Source organism: Dermacentor albipictus, chromosome 10 (assembly GCF_038994185.2).
Source record: "Dermacentor albipictus isolate Rhodes 1998 colony chromosome 10, USDA_Dalb.pri_finalv2, whole genome shotgun sequence".
NCBI classification, from domain to species: Eukaryota; Metazoa; Arthropoda; class Arachnida; order Ixodida; family Ixodidae; genus Dermacentor; species Dermacentor albipictus.
The window spans coordinates 94,310,612-94,326,370 of NC_091830.1; the positions used below are offsets into that span (position 1 = coordinate 94,310,612).

Sequence of the window (15,759 nt, forward strand, 5' to 3'; positions counted from 1 at the left end):
AGGTGCTTTCAGCCATGCAGTCTAACATTCTTATAATGTACAAGAAGATAGGTTGTACCTTTAAGCAGTTGTAAGATATTATGTAACTAACCTTGTACACGAGTGCTTGGAGTTGATGGTCTTTGATGTGTTTCCGAATGTTCTCTCTCCAGTTTTTGTCAACATGCCACGCACATAGTAGTTGCCGGTCAGCATTCCCCATCACTGCTTTCCATGCATTGTAGAATGCCGGTGCGTCGTCGCTCATAAATGCCTTCGTTGCAATTTGGCCTGTTTTCTGGCGCACACCTTTAAAAAACACCTCCATGCCTTGCTTGTCAACTCTGCTGGTTATACAAAAGGCGACGGGAAAACCTGTTCCATACTCGTCCACACAAAGCAGCGTCACTAGCTGGAAGTCGTAACCTGCATAAATATTGTGAACTTTTGTGGTTAGGTTATTTTTTTAAAAACAAATATTCAAACAGTGTCTTGTGCAACAGGACCTGTTGCTGTAAATTTTTGCTACCTTCGGAGATGTGCTTTTAGCTGAAGTTTGACCACTGTTGTGGCACTGATGTTGCAAGTTTACCATACACACACCTTTGTTCATTTCTTGCAACATTTCAAGAAACCATTCACATAGAGGAAAGAAATTTTTTTTCTGGGGGCATTTCGACTAGCTTATATAAAAGCAAGAAAAGTAAATAAACAAGCAATGGTGCTTCATAGTAGAATCAGTAAAAGGCTAAAAGCCACACTGAATGTTCTAGAGCAAGGCTTCTCAAACTTTCTGGCCTTGTGGAACAAAACTGACTTTCCAGAACATTGTAGAACCTTTCCCTTCTTCCTCTTTCCACCAGCTGGCTTATGCTTAAGATCTAAAGCCTAGAGAACGGGCAGAGAGGGACGAGAGAAGAGTATTTGCTGCACGCTTATTAATATCAGTGCTATGGTGGCTAGAGGAGAGTAGGTGTGCCAACCAAGCACATCTGTTCACTTTTCTGCATCATAATGCAAAAATGGTGCTGCTGTCGGTACAGTAGTTTGCCTGGGCAAGTTGTTGTCTGTGCACAACATAGACACGAGGGGTGTGTTTGAGAATATTGCTGCCACCATTTTCAGCTATGATGTACACTCCAAATACATAGGAGCAGTCAGTGCAAGCAATGCTGGATGGAAAACTCGGCTATGACCAGAAAACATGAAATGCTGGAATTATTTTTGTAGCTTATATGAAGAACCTGGCACTACAGTTTTAGCGGTTTTTAAACAAGCAGAGTTATTTTGGAGTCTTATGCTGCAAGCTGGTGCGCATTTATTTTCATGGATGTCTTGTAACCAAGTATTGCTTGAATCAATAAAATTAGGAGGTCCAATGTCCTGAAGCATTTACCACGCAAGTTATGAAAAATGCAGCAGTGGGGCGCTCCCAAATACATTTTGACTAAGTGGGATTTTTATAATGTGCACCAAAAGTGAGTGCTCGAGGGTATTGCATTTCAACTTCATCACAATGCCGCCACCATTGCAGGTATTCAAACCCACCTCATCCTTGCTCATCACAGTGATAACCATCGAGCTATCACAATGGGGGAAAACAGTTCTAAGCAAGCATACTGCACTTGATGCTGAACTTACTGCATCCATATAAGTCAATGCCCTTCAGCATGTTCTGTAACTTAAATAATGGAATAATAATCATGTCCTCTTCCATTTTTATTTTTGTGTGTTTTCCTTTTTTACCTGTTCTACATATATGTATGCTATTCTTTTGAATGAATACACTAATTGCTAGTGAACACCATCCTAGTTTCTGTGACTAAGTTTTTCCTTGTGATAAGTGCTATCATGTCTTACAGAAGTAAGCACGATTCTAGATTAGTCACATTTAGCACTTGCCTGTCGTGCCATGTGTCCCGTCTATGCAGAGGCGGTCACTGACAAGCTTCTGGAGCAACTCCTGTTGTGGATTAGTCATTATAATAAGCATGAAATCGTCGACATCAAGCAACTCATTGTTCTGACGCTGCAGTGCTGTGGCACTGTCAGGTATTCCTTGCTGTTTAAAACACAGTACAGGATTGTCATCCTGCATTTTCATTTTCTCCACCCAGAGCAGGACACTTGTGTAGTCGTCATTGTGCAGGCGCTCGTTGTAGTTGATATTGAAGTCCCTTTGAATGTTGTGCAGGTCCTGTCTAGTCAGCAAATGCAGCCGCTTCCATGACCCGTCCACACTGTCCCTAATTGAATCCATTATTGCTCCCATGGTTGTACCAGCTTCCAGTTTGCCTTAATAAGAAAATGAAAGTGACCAATGCATTATTTCACAATCAGTGCTTCTGCAGAAGTAACCAAAATGCAGCAATTTTCTTTTTTTGCATATCAGAACAACTTTTAATTTCTGCATATACATTAATTTGTTGAAGTGACATAAAGAGGATGGCAGATACCTCTGCAATATTTCAACATACTGTGCTTTATTTGAGCCATTTCCAGTCATCTGGAAAGTTTTCTTGTCCAGTCATCTTTCTCATTTTCTTGATGAATTAATGGCTGTATTTTCATTGTAGTATTAGACCTAGCTTGAAAAAGTATGTGTTACAATTTTGACTTATTCTATACGGCCCACCACACTTGGTATCAGATTGTAAATTATAGCACTGCACAGATCTTATTTTCCAGCCCGGGCTCACTTCAGGAAGCCCAGGGACTGCATGTGTATGACCAGGCCCATCACGGGCATGGTGGAGGTAATTTATTGAGGATGAATATTATCATTGGTGCCCTGTACTTTCTGTGGCAGGCCATCAGACAGAAAGTCCAGTGTGTACATGCATTGAAATGTTGCTTTGCCTGCGCTGGTAGCTTGGCAATTAAGCTGTTGCGCTGCTGAGCTCTAGGACGCGGGTTCAATTCACGGCCACGGTGGCCACATTTCAAAAGGCCCACATGGGCATATCATTAAAAAAATTAAAAGAATTTTCGTGTAGTACTAACACTTGCAAGGATTCTTTTCTACCGCAAACTGTATGCAAGTGGAATGGTCTCCCGGGAAATGTCGTGGATGCAGTAATTAGTGCCTTTATATTTAAAACAATTGAAAAAAATTGCAATAATTTTTTGCCACTGTATATCTCCTAATCCTACTCTGTTCTGATGTTATCACACCTTTCAATATATGTTATGCATTGTGCAATTTTATTTGTATATTGAATTTCACTAAGCATGTTTATAATTGTGTTTGGAGTATTTCCTCAACACTTCTGTACAGTATTAGTATGCTATAATGTATTTTGTTCAATCAAAGAGACATCTTCTCGCTGCCTACTCCTGCTTATCACCTTATTCTAAGGCCAGCAGACACCCCGTAAATTAATGATAGCACTAGCCCGTCCAACAATGTCATAATGGGCACATGGCAAAAATTGAGGCTTGCGAAAATTTTAACTCCATAGTTTACTTGTATACTGCAAATTCACCCCTGAAGCTTGGAATCTGCTTTGCTAATGCATCAGTCATTATTGAGCCTGCGCATCAAAACACTTAAGTGAAACAATTATATGCTCCATTATGCAAAAATCCGTCAGTGACCAAAAAGGGTATCAGAAATGGTCGGTGACCGAGTGAAAGCGCATAAAAAAATGCTTGGAGTGACATCAAATTTCTCAGGGAGGTTCCTGCAAACAAAGCAAACTAATGTCTCTGTGAACAAAGCTAGGTTCATTTCCTTCTTGGTGAATATCGAACATGGGCCTTTGGGGTGCGAGATGAGCATGCTTCCTCAGCGCCATGGCAGTTTTATGGTTCTGTCTGACTAAACATGTGCTTAGTGGATGTGTTGACGCCTGTGGAAAGACTGACACTGTAGGAATGCAGCCAGCTCATTGACGACAATCCTATAACATGTGCTCTCTACATACGTTGAACCAAAACGACTGTAATGCTTTCACATTCCCATACATAAGCAGCTTTAATTGTGTCTGCCCAATTTTTTGCCCCTTTTTTAAGTGGATAAGTAGCAGCACTTTTATCACAAATGCTGTGAATCTTATTTAAGGAAATGTATTGTGGGGGCGGCATGGTTGCTCCGTTCATGCCAACAGGCCCCAGTCCTGGTCGGCCGCACCCAAGAGCGCCCCAGCCAAGCCTTGAACCACCGCTTTCCCTAGCTAGTCACTTTGTCCTCCACTTCTTCGACTGCTGGCTCCAATACCGTAGTTCCCATAGTATATAAACATTTTTTAGTGCGGAACTGAAGGAAAGCAACACTTGTTTCAAACAAAATTACTTCTATTGGAAACCAAGAAAAAGGGTCCATTCTTTCCTGTCCTGAATGAGCAGTAATGTGTTTGTCGCATTACATTTAGCAGAAATTGAGATATCTTTTGATACAGTAGGACTGGACTGGATGCGACGCCTCTATTACTAATCATTCAGGGCATTTTATGAGGTGTGGCTGCAATGTTACCCACAAGGACTGCTTGAATTTTTCTCTACTGGTGCTATAAAATGGTAGATAATGTAAAATATGGTGTGTTCACTTGCAAACTCACCCCTGTGCAATGGCCACAGTGGGCTTTTGTGCTTCCGTGGTCAGCGCAATCCCCTATCATTGCATCCACAAGCTAGTTGCTGCGCAACATCAACAGATGCCGACATATTTGCATAAGGTCTGTTGACAAGATGTTCTGGCTTTTGCTTCGTGTTGCTTCAATGAGGGCACTAAGAATGTTTTGCATGTTAACAAAGCATCACAAGATGTCGCTACCAGCATTGTTACTGCCGTGTATGTTTATTTTAACTCAGTATATTCATATGAAATGGACAAGCTAAAACTCAAATGCTGGTACCTGCGAAGGCTGATCACACATTGCAGTTGATCAATTAGAACATTTCGATTCTAATTGTGTGCAAGGTCATAAGCACCCAAGTTTCCTTACCAGCGATTGCAGCCCTTTCTGTGTCGGACAGAAAAACATGGCAAAGCTGGAAGTCGTGTCCTCGATGTTTGTTTTGGAAGACCACGTTGACCTCTTTGCTGCTTTCAGTCACAGCCATTGTGGCTAAGCATATGTGGCCACATTTCACGCTACCTTGAGATTTCATCTTTCTTGTCCCAGTGCCTAGAAAACACATAACCTACTTTAACAAGCAACAGTGCTAAATTTTCACTTTCACAAAAGCACACTACAATTCAGAAACTTATATGGTCTCTGAAGGCCATCGTAGGATCCAGTATGGTGAACCCGACAGTGACCCTTTAGTGGCAGCGTCTGTATCCGTGGGGCTTAGGGGTGCGGTGAACGTGTTGAACACATGTTGCTTCTTATCGAAAAACGCAAATTTTCGGGATGTCCTCGCAAAATTTTTTAAGCAAGAGCCGTACCTCACAATGTACGATTATTGCTTTTACCTGGTTCCAACACATTCCTTTCTTTTGTTGAAAAAAAATTGAGCCGAAATTTACCTGCTAGGTGTAGTCAGACTAGAAAGCAAAACCGCTTTTGCAGTGTTCGTATGCTTTACCGCACCAAAGTTTATTGTGGTGAAGCTGACTTTACAAAGCAGGCTGCCATTGTACAACAGTATTTCTTGCAAAAAAAATGGGTGCGCTTTAGATTTCTATGTTGGTGTTTTACTTTGGACACATAGAAAGAAAGTGCACATTTGATTCGGAGGCATTTTATAATCGCACAGCTACTGCCAAATTTATCAGCGATGTGTTTTGGCATTTATTTCTGCATTTTGTTTAAGATGTTCGATCTGCAGGATAATTAGATCAATTTCATCGGCCCCGTGAAGGTCAAATTAATAAAAGTCAACTGCATATATGTTTCAATAGGCAATGTTTGCATAATGCGATAACATTGTAATTGTTTTTATCTGGTGAAAAACTGTCGGAAGAGAAAGCTAACCAATGCACATTTGCTCTTATCGAACTCGGCAGAGGATGTCGCTACTGTGTGAAAAGTTCGATGGCTGTTGAGAGGTTACGGTAATCTCACCAAACAGGTGACTGGTGCCAGCAATCATTCTGCATCCCTAGAAGTATTCAGCCCTGAAGATAACATATATTTGGTTGTAAGGCAGTCATAAACATAATTCCTGTAGCCTGTTTTATACATGGGAATCCAAGTTTTCCTGAAGTGTTTATGATACAGCCAAATAGTTCCTTCAACTTTGCAGAAGCTGCTATTCACTGTTCATGTTCCTACAGATGCATTTTAGCTTTAATGGTGCTAACTTCATCAACCTCCTCTCTTGCAGATAATTTTTTTATAGTGTGGTGGACCACCACCTAAGTAGTTCCATTAGGTGTTTGTTTTCAGCTGTCGGCACAAATGTATTACTTTTTCTTACGGGGCCCTGGAACACATTATTGAACTCGAGAAATATACCTAAACTTAAAATGGGCTTAACTGCGAGTCGGCCTAGTTGGAACAGATTCATTTTTAAAAAACTTTTTGTGTGCAAACAGAGACCAAGAAGAGGAGCGCTCGTCATTGTGTTGCTCCTCCTCTTCATCCCTGTTTGGTTGCGCAAAAATGTAAAAAAAAGGGCTGTTTCAGAAATAATTTGCCAGAAAAGCACAGCAGAACCACCTGTTAGGCGCCTACAATGTGCCAAACACACTTGTGCTCAGCGAGCCACAGTGAGCTCGGCCAGCGTACTCATTGTGGCACAACGCCGTGGCCGCGGTATCTGCAAAACATAGCAGACCGCAGCTAACAACGCAACTGCTGTGTGTATGTGCAGAGTTTGCTTTGTGTATGACAGGGCTGGAATGAGTGGTTGCACTCATACGCTACATCTAGCTGTGCTATGTGGTGCAGATCGGCTTTGTACTGCATCAGATTGGACGATGAACAGTAGCCACATTCAACTGGCGCATTTTGAAGTGCTATCAATAGCTCAATATGAAGCGAAGTCTGCCAAGGCATCTGATCAGGACTGACTGTGCGCTGGCAAGTGTACATATGCTCTTAAGCTTTGCTTAGTTCGAGGCTAGGAGTGTTCAAAATTAATGGAAATTAACAAGACCCCTACAGCTACGACACCGATAAGCAGGCTAGCCAAAGTTTAATTTCTATGCAAGGGGCCGTGCCGAGCGTGAGCAGACAACAGTCAGCTTCTTCCAAAAGTACACAATTTTTTTCAAAATTCGTATGCAGGTTTTCACTTCAGCTTGTTTATTAAACTATGTCAATAAATATGAGTAATAACAGTAGGAAGAAGCATACTGAACCAAACACCCTTATTGTTTGATGTCAGTTATTGTCCTATAGCAGCTGCATGTGGGAATACACTATGACAGAAATATAGCACCTAATAAGACTGAGAAGGTTTCTTTTGAAGAGAGTGTACGAATAAAAGGTGACCTTGCAATTTGCTTAGGACCTCCATGCGCCGCGCACAACTATAGAACTTGGCTGAGACATTCACAGTGGAATATGCTATCCACAAGGTATGTTTTCCACCAAGCATTTCACATCTTCAAGCGTTTCCACATTATTTGATTTCAGAAGAGAATAATAGCTGCAGTGCATCAAACAGCACTGCTGTTGAACATGAACATGTGGTTATGCTGTTACCTCTTTTTGTGGGAATTTGGTGTTTGAGGTTGATGCTTCTTAATCACAGCATTGCGTTAACACTACTTACTGCCTGTGCATCAGTAATATTCAAATGATAAAGCTTAGATGAAACACCAGGCGACTACACATAAGGTATGTTTGATTTGCCTGCACCACCTGAACCAGTTCACGAAGTGCTGCACCGTGCCATTAGTTTCAGTGGTGCAGCAATGGCACCCTCTGAACCACGACATTCGTTTCAAAAGGTGCAGGAAAGGTGCAGGGCTGGTTCACTATTTTGCTTCATCCTTTCTACTGTCGGTGCTGACTTGATGCAGGCATACAGGTGCAAAGCTGCAGCACAGCAGATAACATACCACACAGCCGTAACCGCTGTTGAAAACCTGCTTACATGGGCCTGCCATGTCTATGCAGGCATGGGTATACTTTTACCTTGGAAGCCGATCATACCAGTAGTTCAGGACCTCTCGAACTTACGCATACCGTGCACATTAGTCGGACAAAACATAAGGCCTGCACTGCCTGCATATTGACCACGCATCAAATGCCACGCTGTGCCTGCACTGCATAAATCAAGCTGCATAATTTCTGAACATCCAGTGAACCAGCGTGAACTGGTTCACAGTGGTGCAGGCAAATCAAACAGACCTGTAATTACAGTCCTCTTTTTTTTGGTAAACTGTAATACCACATCTGTGCACCCAATAAGAAGTTTATGAAAATTGGGTTAAATGGGATTTTCGCCCTTTATGAAGGATAAGTGCAAGTGCTACATGAAGTAATGTACACTGCCAACCTTTTTTAAGCAAGTGGTCAAGATGTGTCATACTAATAATATTGTTGTTATAATCACTTTGTAGATGCCATAGCCTTCTTTTCACTTGAAGACTAGAGCAAAAAAATGGCGGCACCGGCCGGCCTTGAGTGAATGAAAGCTTGCTGCCTTTGTAATTTGCTACATGTTACATGAAGTGGCAATGGAGCACTGCATCACGTTTCCACATGCTACGTACATGTTGCCTGCGCTAATGGGCTGGGGAGCCAAGTAATGTTGCAATGCAAATGGTAGTTGCGATGTTGGAAGGATGTTTACTTACCTATTTTATGTCCAAGGAAGGGTGGCTGATTTATGTAATTGGTATTGCAATAAATTTGTGTCAAGAGCTTATACTTAGTCTATAAAACAATAAACAGTGCCTTCTTTTAACTGCATTAATAATGCCTGACAATGAGGATTTGTAGAGAGGAGCTCATCACAGAATATACAAGCAGCCCTGTTTGCCGTTACATGTTCCTCTGAGGGATTTTGCTTGTTAAGATAGAACATTTTAGTCGAAAGAGAGATTATTTCTTGTTTTAAAAATCTGTATAAGTTACTTGAATAATACTGAACTTAGGTCTTCCTGACAAAATTCCCAATGTTTCCCTGTTTTCGCCTTACCAAAACACCTGATTTTTACTGCCTTCTACATTTCAAAAAATATAAAATGTAATAAGGAAGAAACTCAAAAGAGAATGCTCACATAAGAATGATGGGTAAATTTTTGTGTGAGGAAGTGTGCAGAAGTACAAGACAAATATTTACAGATAAACAACTGATTACAGCCCTTCTAGAATAAAAGGTGGAAATGCTCACTTTTAAAGATATGGCATTTTGCTAGTGTCCCATGTATTGTGCGCACTATAGAGTGTAGTAGGTTGCAAGTGGTGCCTGTTGAGGTAAAGGTTCCAGACCGGTGGCAACGGTAGTGTGTCACTCGCGCTCCTGAAGGATTGCTGACCTTCGCACCAGCTATCATTACGAAGCGGCTGCGTGTGTCATTCTCAGTCTTCCGTTTCCAGGCTTTGAAGGCTGCAGTCAGAAAATGAAACTGATGTGTGATTACGTTCCAGTAATTTGCAGCATTTAGCTGTGCCAAAAATTCTCAAGAATATGCATGCTTGTCATGACATTATCTATAGCAGTAAGTATGTTCGTTTGTTTAAACGAGTGAATCGTATTTTTATTTGCTGAAAGAAAAAATGGCATAGCTGAAAGTAAACAATACTTATCCATTTGCATTAGTACATTAATTGTTAATATTACGAGGCAGTTTTGTTATTGTTTTGAGGCGCATTAGTTCGAGGTCGAAGGATATTATTTAATGCACTCTTTCATTCGCACCTGTGTCTATTACTCGAGCCGCGGGCCTCGGCTCGCATCCAAACGTAAACATTTGCCACCTGTCTTTTCTCCTCTTACTGAGCGACATACGTATTTGGTCTGCGTTTCCCCGTTGGTTCTCTACTTGCTGACAGTAGATTCTAGCGCACAGTAACAATACACCGCCGGTTTGAACCCTTCAGTACAATACAACACGGGCACCACACAGTGGACGAACAACGTAACACGATCCGCGACTCGAAACCGTAGGAGGTCGCTGTAGTTTCGCAGGTGCGTTCGCGAAAGTGCGGCTGACGTTCTCTTTGGTGTCGCGGGGAAAAAGTGAATGTTGGGATCTGTGCTGTTTTTCGTGTGCTTAATAATCAAGTGCTAATAATTCTTCCTATTCCATTTTACCACTGCTAGGGAACCGGAGAGAAGGCAATCATTGGCGAGGGCACGATGCGTGCGTCGGCCATGAATAGCGGCGATGCGAACTTAGGGGAATGTTCATCGAGACAGTTGCGTCTTGCTAGGTATTTCTTCTTTTTTATTAATATTCAGCGTGTCACCTCTGAAGCAAGTCTCCAAACCAAAATGCAACGCGATAAATGCTTTATTATCACACCTGAATGTTGGTGCACGCCGACGTGCAAGAGCAGCATAAAGTACGAATTGCACTGAACTAGGCTTCTTTAACTTGTCATTGCGATTTCTATTGGAATTAGGGCGAGCGGCGATATACGCCAGGATGGGAATTAGGGTCCTTGCAAAGCATTTTAGTACTCGGCTTGTGCATCTGCTAACCCAGGTGTGAAAATTCAGAAGCCAGAGATTGTTGCCATAAAAGTTGCAGTTTGCATGGCAACAAAAACTGCACAATTGGTTACATTTTTATAAGCGCGCTGATTTGCACAGAGCAGCACGTTTATGATTGTAGCATTTAGAATGTGAAGTACAGCCATGTTTCTGCCGGGGCAGCGAATGACAAGCCATTGTATCCTGAAATCGTGAGCACAACTAGGTCACTCTAGCACAACCGTCGGCGCATTTCGCGCGCTGAAAGAATTTTACTGGGTACTGCCGGTCTCAAACAAGGCCTGTTTCTGATTGTGCTAAATGTTCTGACGTTATATGAGATCAGGCATAACGAACGGGCGTGTTATATAGGCACCTTCTTCCCGCCCGAAATCGGTCTTCAACCGTCAACGTTAAAGCCTGTCAGTAGTAAGTGCGCGTTCTCTTCGGTGGTGCAGGACCAGAAAGGTTTCGCTTTCCACCCTTGCAAATGGAAATTACCATTGATTAACCACGTCAGTCATTGTCGCGGAAGATTTCTCACCTGACATTGATGTGAAGTGGTGCTCCTCGTACTCGGGAACAAAGTCGTGGACGTTAATGTAGTGCGATCGTATGTCGTTGAAAGCAACGAAACGTTCGTTGCACATGTCGCATTGGAGCTTCGCTACTCTGGGCAGAGACAGGTGATGTTGTTTGTGCACATTTATCATGTGCCGCTTCAAATTGCTCGCCTTTGAACATCGCAGGTTCGCAGTAGTGGAATACAATCGGTTTAGGATTCTCGGTCGTCTCCATGTCCGGAAATTTCGGGCGCCCGAAGGTCGCCGTACGTTTCGAGACCAGTGCTTGGATCGCAAAGCTGCCCGGGACACTCGAGAGGTAAGGGCCTTAAGCAGCTTTAGCCAACGACTGTCGCGCGCCTGGAGTACACCAAAACACTAAGCCCGCGCTTTTCGGCTTCGTGGGATGCCGCTAGGGGCCGACTTGCCGCTGCACTCGTGCCATAGTGAACCGAAACTACTCGTTCCCTATAGGTACCTTCGCCCCAATAGTCATGTTATGCGATGAATCATACCAAGAGTGGAACGTGCGTATAGTCACGGGCCTAGAATGTGTTGCGCAGTCTCCGGTTACAGTGCGAGCACTGAGATAGCTAGCGGGAGCCTTAGTGTAATAAATGAAAACGTATATGCAGGCGCTGTGACAGTGCCCCTTTCCACTCCTAATATGCTTCACCGCATAGCCAATATGCGTCACTTGCGATAGTGTGTGCTTCACTGTAATACACAAGCGTACTGCAACAGAGCTGACTGTTGGACACCTCTTATATGCGCATCGGTGCCCCTTTCCACTCTATATGTTTCACTGCATAACAAAGAAGCTTCACCTGAAATAGTGCGCTTTACAGCAACACACTGGTGTATTGCAGTAAAGCAGGCTATTGGAAGTCTCATTGCATGCATACCACACGACTCAGCTAATTTTAGCCAATTATAAGGCCTACAGTGTTTGATCGTCAGAAGTCTGATGGTTGAACACCATGGCTTTTAAAGAGCCCCTCACCAGGTCTGGCCATTTTGAGCTGACAAGCGCAGAGTATTCATCTGCTTGTTCCCATGGTCGTGCTGTCATCTGCGCAGGTACCGAAACTATCCCATTTTCTACCATGTTCCTGCATATGATCATGCTCTGCGATCCACTTGTACAGGCAATACCTCGCTGTCAACATACTATTTTCTATCTGAACCAGTACATCAAAAAAAGAAAAAAAGGAAAAAACACGTTCGTTGAGGGATAGGCTACAGTGCTATGTTGGTGGGGGGTTAGGTAATACCATTAGTTGCTTCTGCTTTATAAACGTGAGGCTGAAATGGTAGAGCTAGGTTGATTGTTATGGGCTGCTTGAGCAATATCGCAAGTCAGGGTGCATCACTGCCTTTGCAAATACTCTCTAAAAAAAATCCGATTTTCGATTTCCAGCTTTTCAAGCACCTTCAGAATTATGTGCTGAAGGAATGGTTTTCTGTGGTGTATTTTGGCTGGCTCACTTGGTCATCTGCTATGCTGCTACATTGGCTCTCACAATGTATAGCAGCACTTTTGTCATCTTGCCATGTGTGATGCAGCTGCATAGCACTTACATCAGCATGTCATGCATGAATTACATTTTCATTTTGGACTTATGATCGAAGTGAACTTCACTTAAACTGAGCAGGTGTGAAGAATATTATTCTTCGTTGCCAGAGTAGTGTCTGTTGATGCATCTTAGTTCATAACTTGTGCATGGGAATGCATGTGTGAACAAGTGACTAGTGATCCTTTGTTGCTACAGAAATTTGTCCATGAGGTTTTTGAACATCAGCATTGCTACAGCAGTATCACCAATCCTATTTTCAGCTGTCTGCTTAAAACATTAGGTTAGATGAAAGGCATAAATGGGTTAGGTTACATAAATAAGATGGGTCAGAGCGGTCACCTCGGCGAGCTAGCTATGTGATTGGCTTACCATGCGGCGTCAAGAACACTTGAAACATGCTACTGCGTGAAGCACGTTTTTATTAGCAAATGTATATACTTTTTTGTGCACATGTAAATATGCAGAAAGAAAGGACAGTCCAAACCAACTGGAAGTAGACAGCTTTCCCATCACTTCAGACAGGTGGGACACTTATATGGATGGAATAAAAGTAGAGGGAGAGAACCCTGGCTTGGGAGGAGGGTCATGTTTAATCACTTTTAGCTCTACATATAGTGTGCCAACATAAAAATTCTTGTGAGAAACTGTTTCACAGGGAATAGGTACTATCAGGGAAGTAGAATCTCTACAGCTGCACCTGTATAAATTTATGACAAGGCATAGTTAAAGGACTTCAAAAGAGGGAAGGTAGCAGATAGTTTCCCTTCCATTCTTCCTAGAAGGAATCAGCGTAGGAAAGGCATCAAGGCACTGCGTGATTTGTCGTGTTTGCTTGATTGCACGTTTTAGAAGTACTGTTTGTTAGGTGTGTTCGTAATCCATACTTGAGGAAGAATGGCACAAACGAACAAATTAGATAGAAAAACAGACAAGCTAGACTTAACTGTGATTTTCTATCTTGTCCCTGCTGGTTTGAACCATTCTTCCTTGAGTATTGATTGCACCCAATAAAATGTTGACTTTTTACAGATCGCAAACACTTCATTGTAGCTTTTCTGCATGTGATGGAAGATGTAGCATTCAAAACTTTGAACATTAGATACCCAGTGCAATGTGTGCATCTTGTTTTATGGAAAAGATAACACATAAGACGAGCTGTGAAAATTAACCTTGCGGTTTAAACAGTTCCAATACTTTTTGGATGGCTTGAGAAAAAAAGTGATTAGAGTTGAGTGTGGTACTATTTTATGCTCACATGTGCAATGCATTGACACGTGAAGTCAGTTTGTCACAGTGTGCAAACCTGTAACGCAATTTCTTTGCTTCGTGAAAATTTTAAATGCCGAAAGACCTGGTTGCAGCACAAGAAACCGATATCTGTGTGTAAAGCTGGTCATATGTAGGGTAAAATAATTTTTAATTACAACAATGCTGCTAGGATTCTTCTGAATACTTGGTTGTGACAAGCATGATTAGATAGTGCAGCAAGCATAAAATGCTTCACAGGTAACCATGCCCGTGTTAGTGTTCCACTGCCGAGCACGAGGGCTGCCCATTCAATTCTCAGCTGCAGCAGTAACACTCATCTAGAGGCTTGTGCATCACTCCTCTACCAAGTAGTAGTTGGTGTTTATGTGGAAGACTGACTAAATTGGCATGGCATCATATTCAGTATGGCAGCAAACGATAGAGGCAAATTGAAAAAAGATTCTTCAAACATGAGCACTAACAACAGGGAAAGTATGAAGATAAATGTAGCATTTTTGCATAATCAAAATCTTGTATGGCACATGTCATACCGTGTTATTGTAAAATGGCTACAGTATGCTTTGTGCAGCATGCCAGAAGCTTTCAAATCATACTCTTTGTCAAGTGCACCTCATTATTGCACAAAAAATGTGTTACCAAATATTCAGCAAAACTGGTGGATAGGAAGCTTTGTTTCTATGTTGAGGTATTGCATCTAACAAGCCTTGTACTGCATCTGTCAGCTTGCCTTCTGCTACGCTGCACAAAGAGGCGGTAGGGTACTTAATCTGATTTTTGTTACCTACTTTCATCTGATGTGACATGTGGAAAGCTTTAAATGAGCATACTATGTACACTTGAACACCACTGCAAGAAAATTACTTGTGGAATGAAGCATTCACTGTGACCTGGCTGAATTCCTATCTTACATGTGTAGCATCGTCGCCTTTATACTGACAAGTACAACAAAGGAATTTGAACGTCCCTGACAGCTTATTTGATTTACAATGAATGCACCTAGCAGTGCCATTGCTACTCTGCGCATACCCAACTGAGCTGTGCTCAATGCTAGAACTAGCGATATACTTTAGTCCTGCTGCTGTGCTCTAGGAATTTCTGTATTCAACTCGTATGCCTCTTATTGCAGAGGGCAAAACTGCCATCGATTACACCATGGTTGCCATTGAGGTGAGTCACTTGGCCCCGACAACCTACAATACCTACAGGACGGAAAAGAAGCGAAGGTCGAGTACAACATTGGTAAATAGCCTGAAGACAAAAAATAACAGTGCCATTTGACACTCGACAGCCGTATCTTGCATCGCTCCCAGGTGGAATACGTATGAATCTTGGCAACAAGTTTGCATAAGGTCAGCCACACTTGCACATTTCATCAGGTGAAGTGTGCAGAAGAGAGTTTGAAGCCTTTTTCACTACGTATTTTTTTTCATTTGTGTTCAATAACGATGTATTTTGCTGGCTGTGCTTAGCTTGTCCTATATAGTGTGATATGGTAACGTTCCAACAAAGTGGCTTGTAAAAGTAGGATTTAAGTCCTGAGCATTTAGTTATAAAGGCGCATCATGAAGTTGTACATGATGGGTAATTTTTTAATGAAGTTCACTGGCATATATCAGTCACCAAGGTAGCAAAAACATATCCACAGCCTCCTACAAAGTGTTGCTTTGAGACATTAAGCAGCATCAGTATCAATTCCAGTGAACCACTTTGCTATTCAGAGCATGGCAGTTTCTTATGAACAGTTGGTGGAATTAGCACCGCTTCATGCACATCAAGCAATTGCAGCATGCTGCATGAGAACTGCTACGAAATGTAAATATCATTGTGAT

At 42.2% G+C, this 15,759-nt stretch overlaps 1 long non-coding RNA gene across 1 annotated transcript in view; it reads left to right on the forward strand.

Annotated features, from left to right (window-relative positions):
- The window catches only part of LOC139050449 (uncharacterized), a 50,266-nt gene extending 34,876 nt beyond the window's left edge, over window positions 1-15,390 (forward strand). The window contains exons 3-4 of the long non-coding RNA XR_011508885.1: window positions 10,150-11,403; window positions 15,057-15,390. This is a non-coding gene — a long non-coding RNA (uncharacterized lncRNA). The remainder of the gene's footprint in view (window positions 1-10,149; window positions 11,404-15,056) is intronic.
- The last annotated feature ends 369 nt before the right edge of the window (window positions 15,391-15,759 follow it).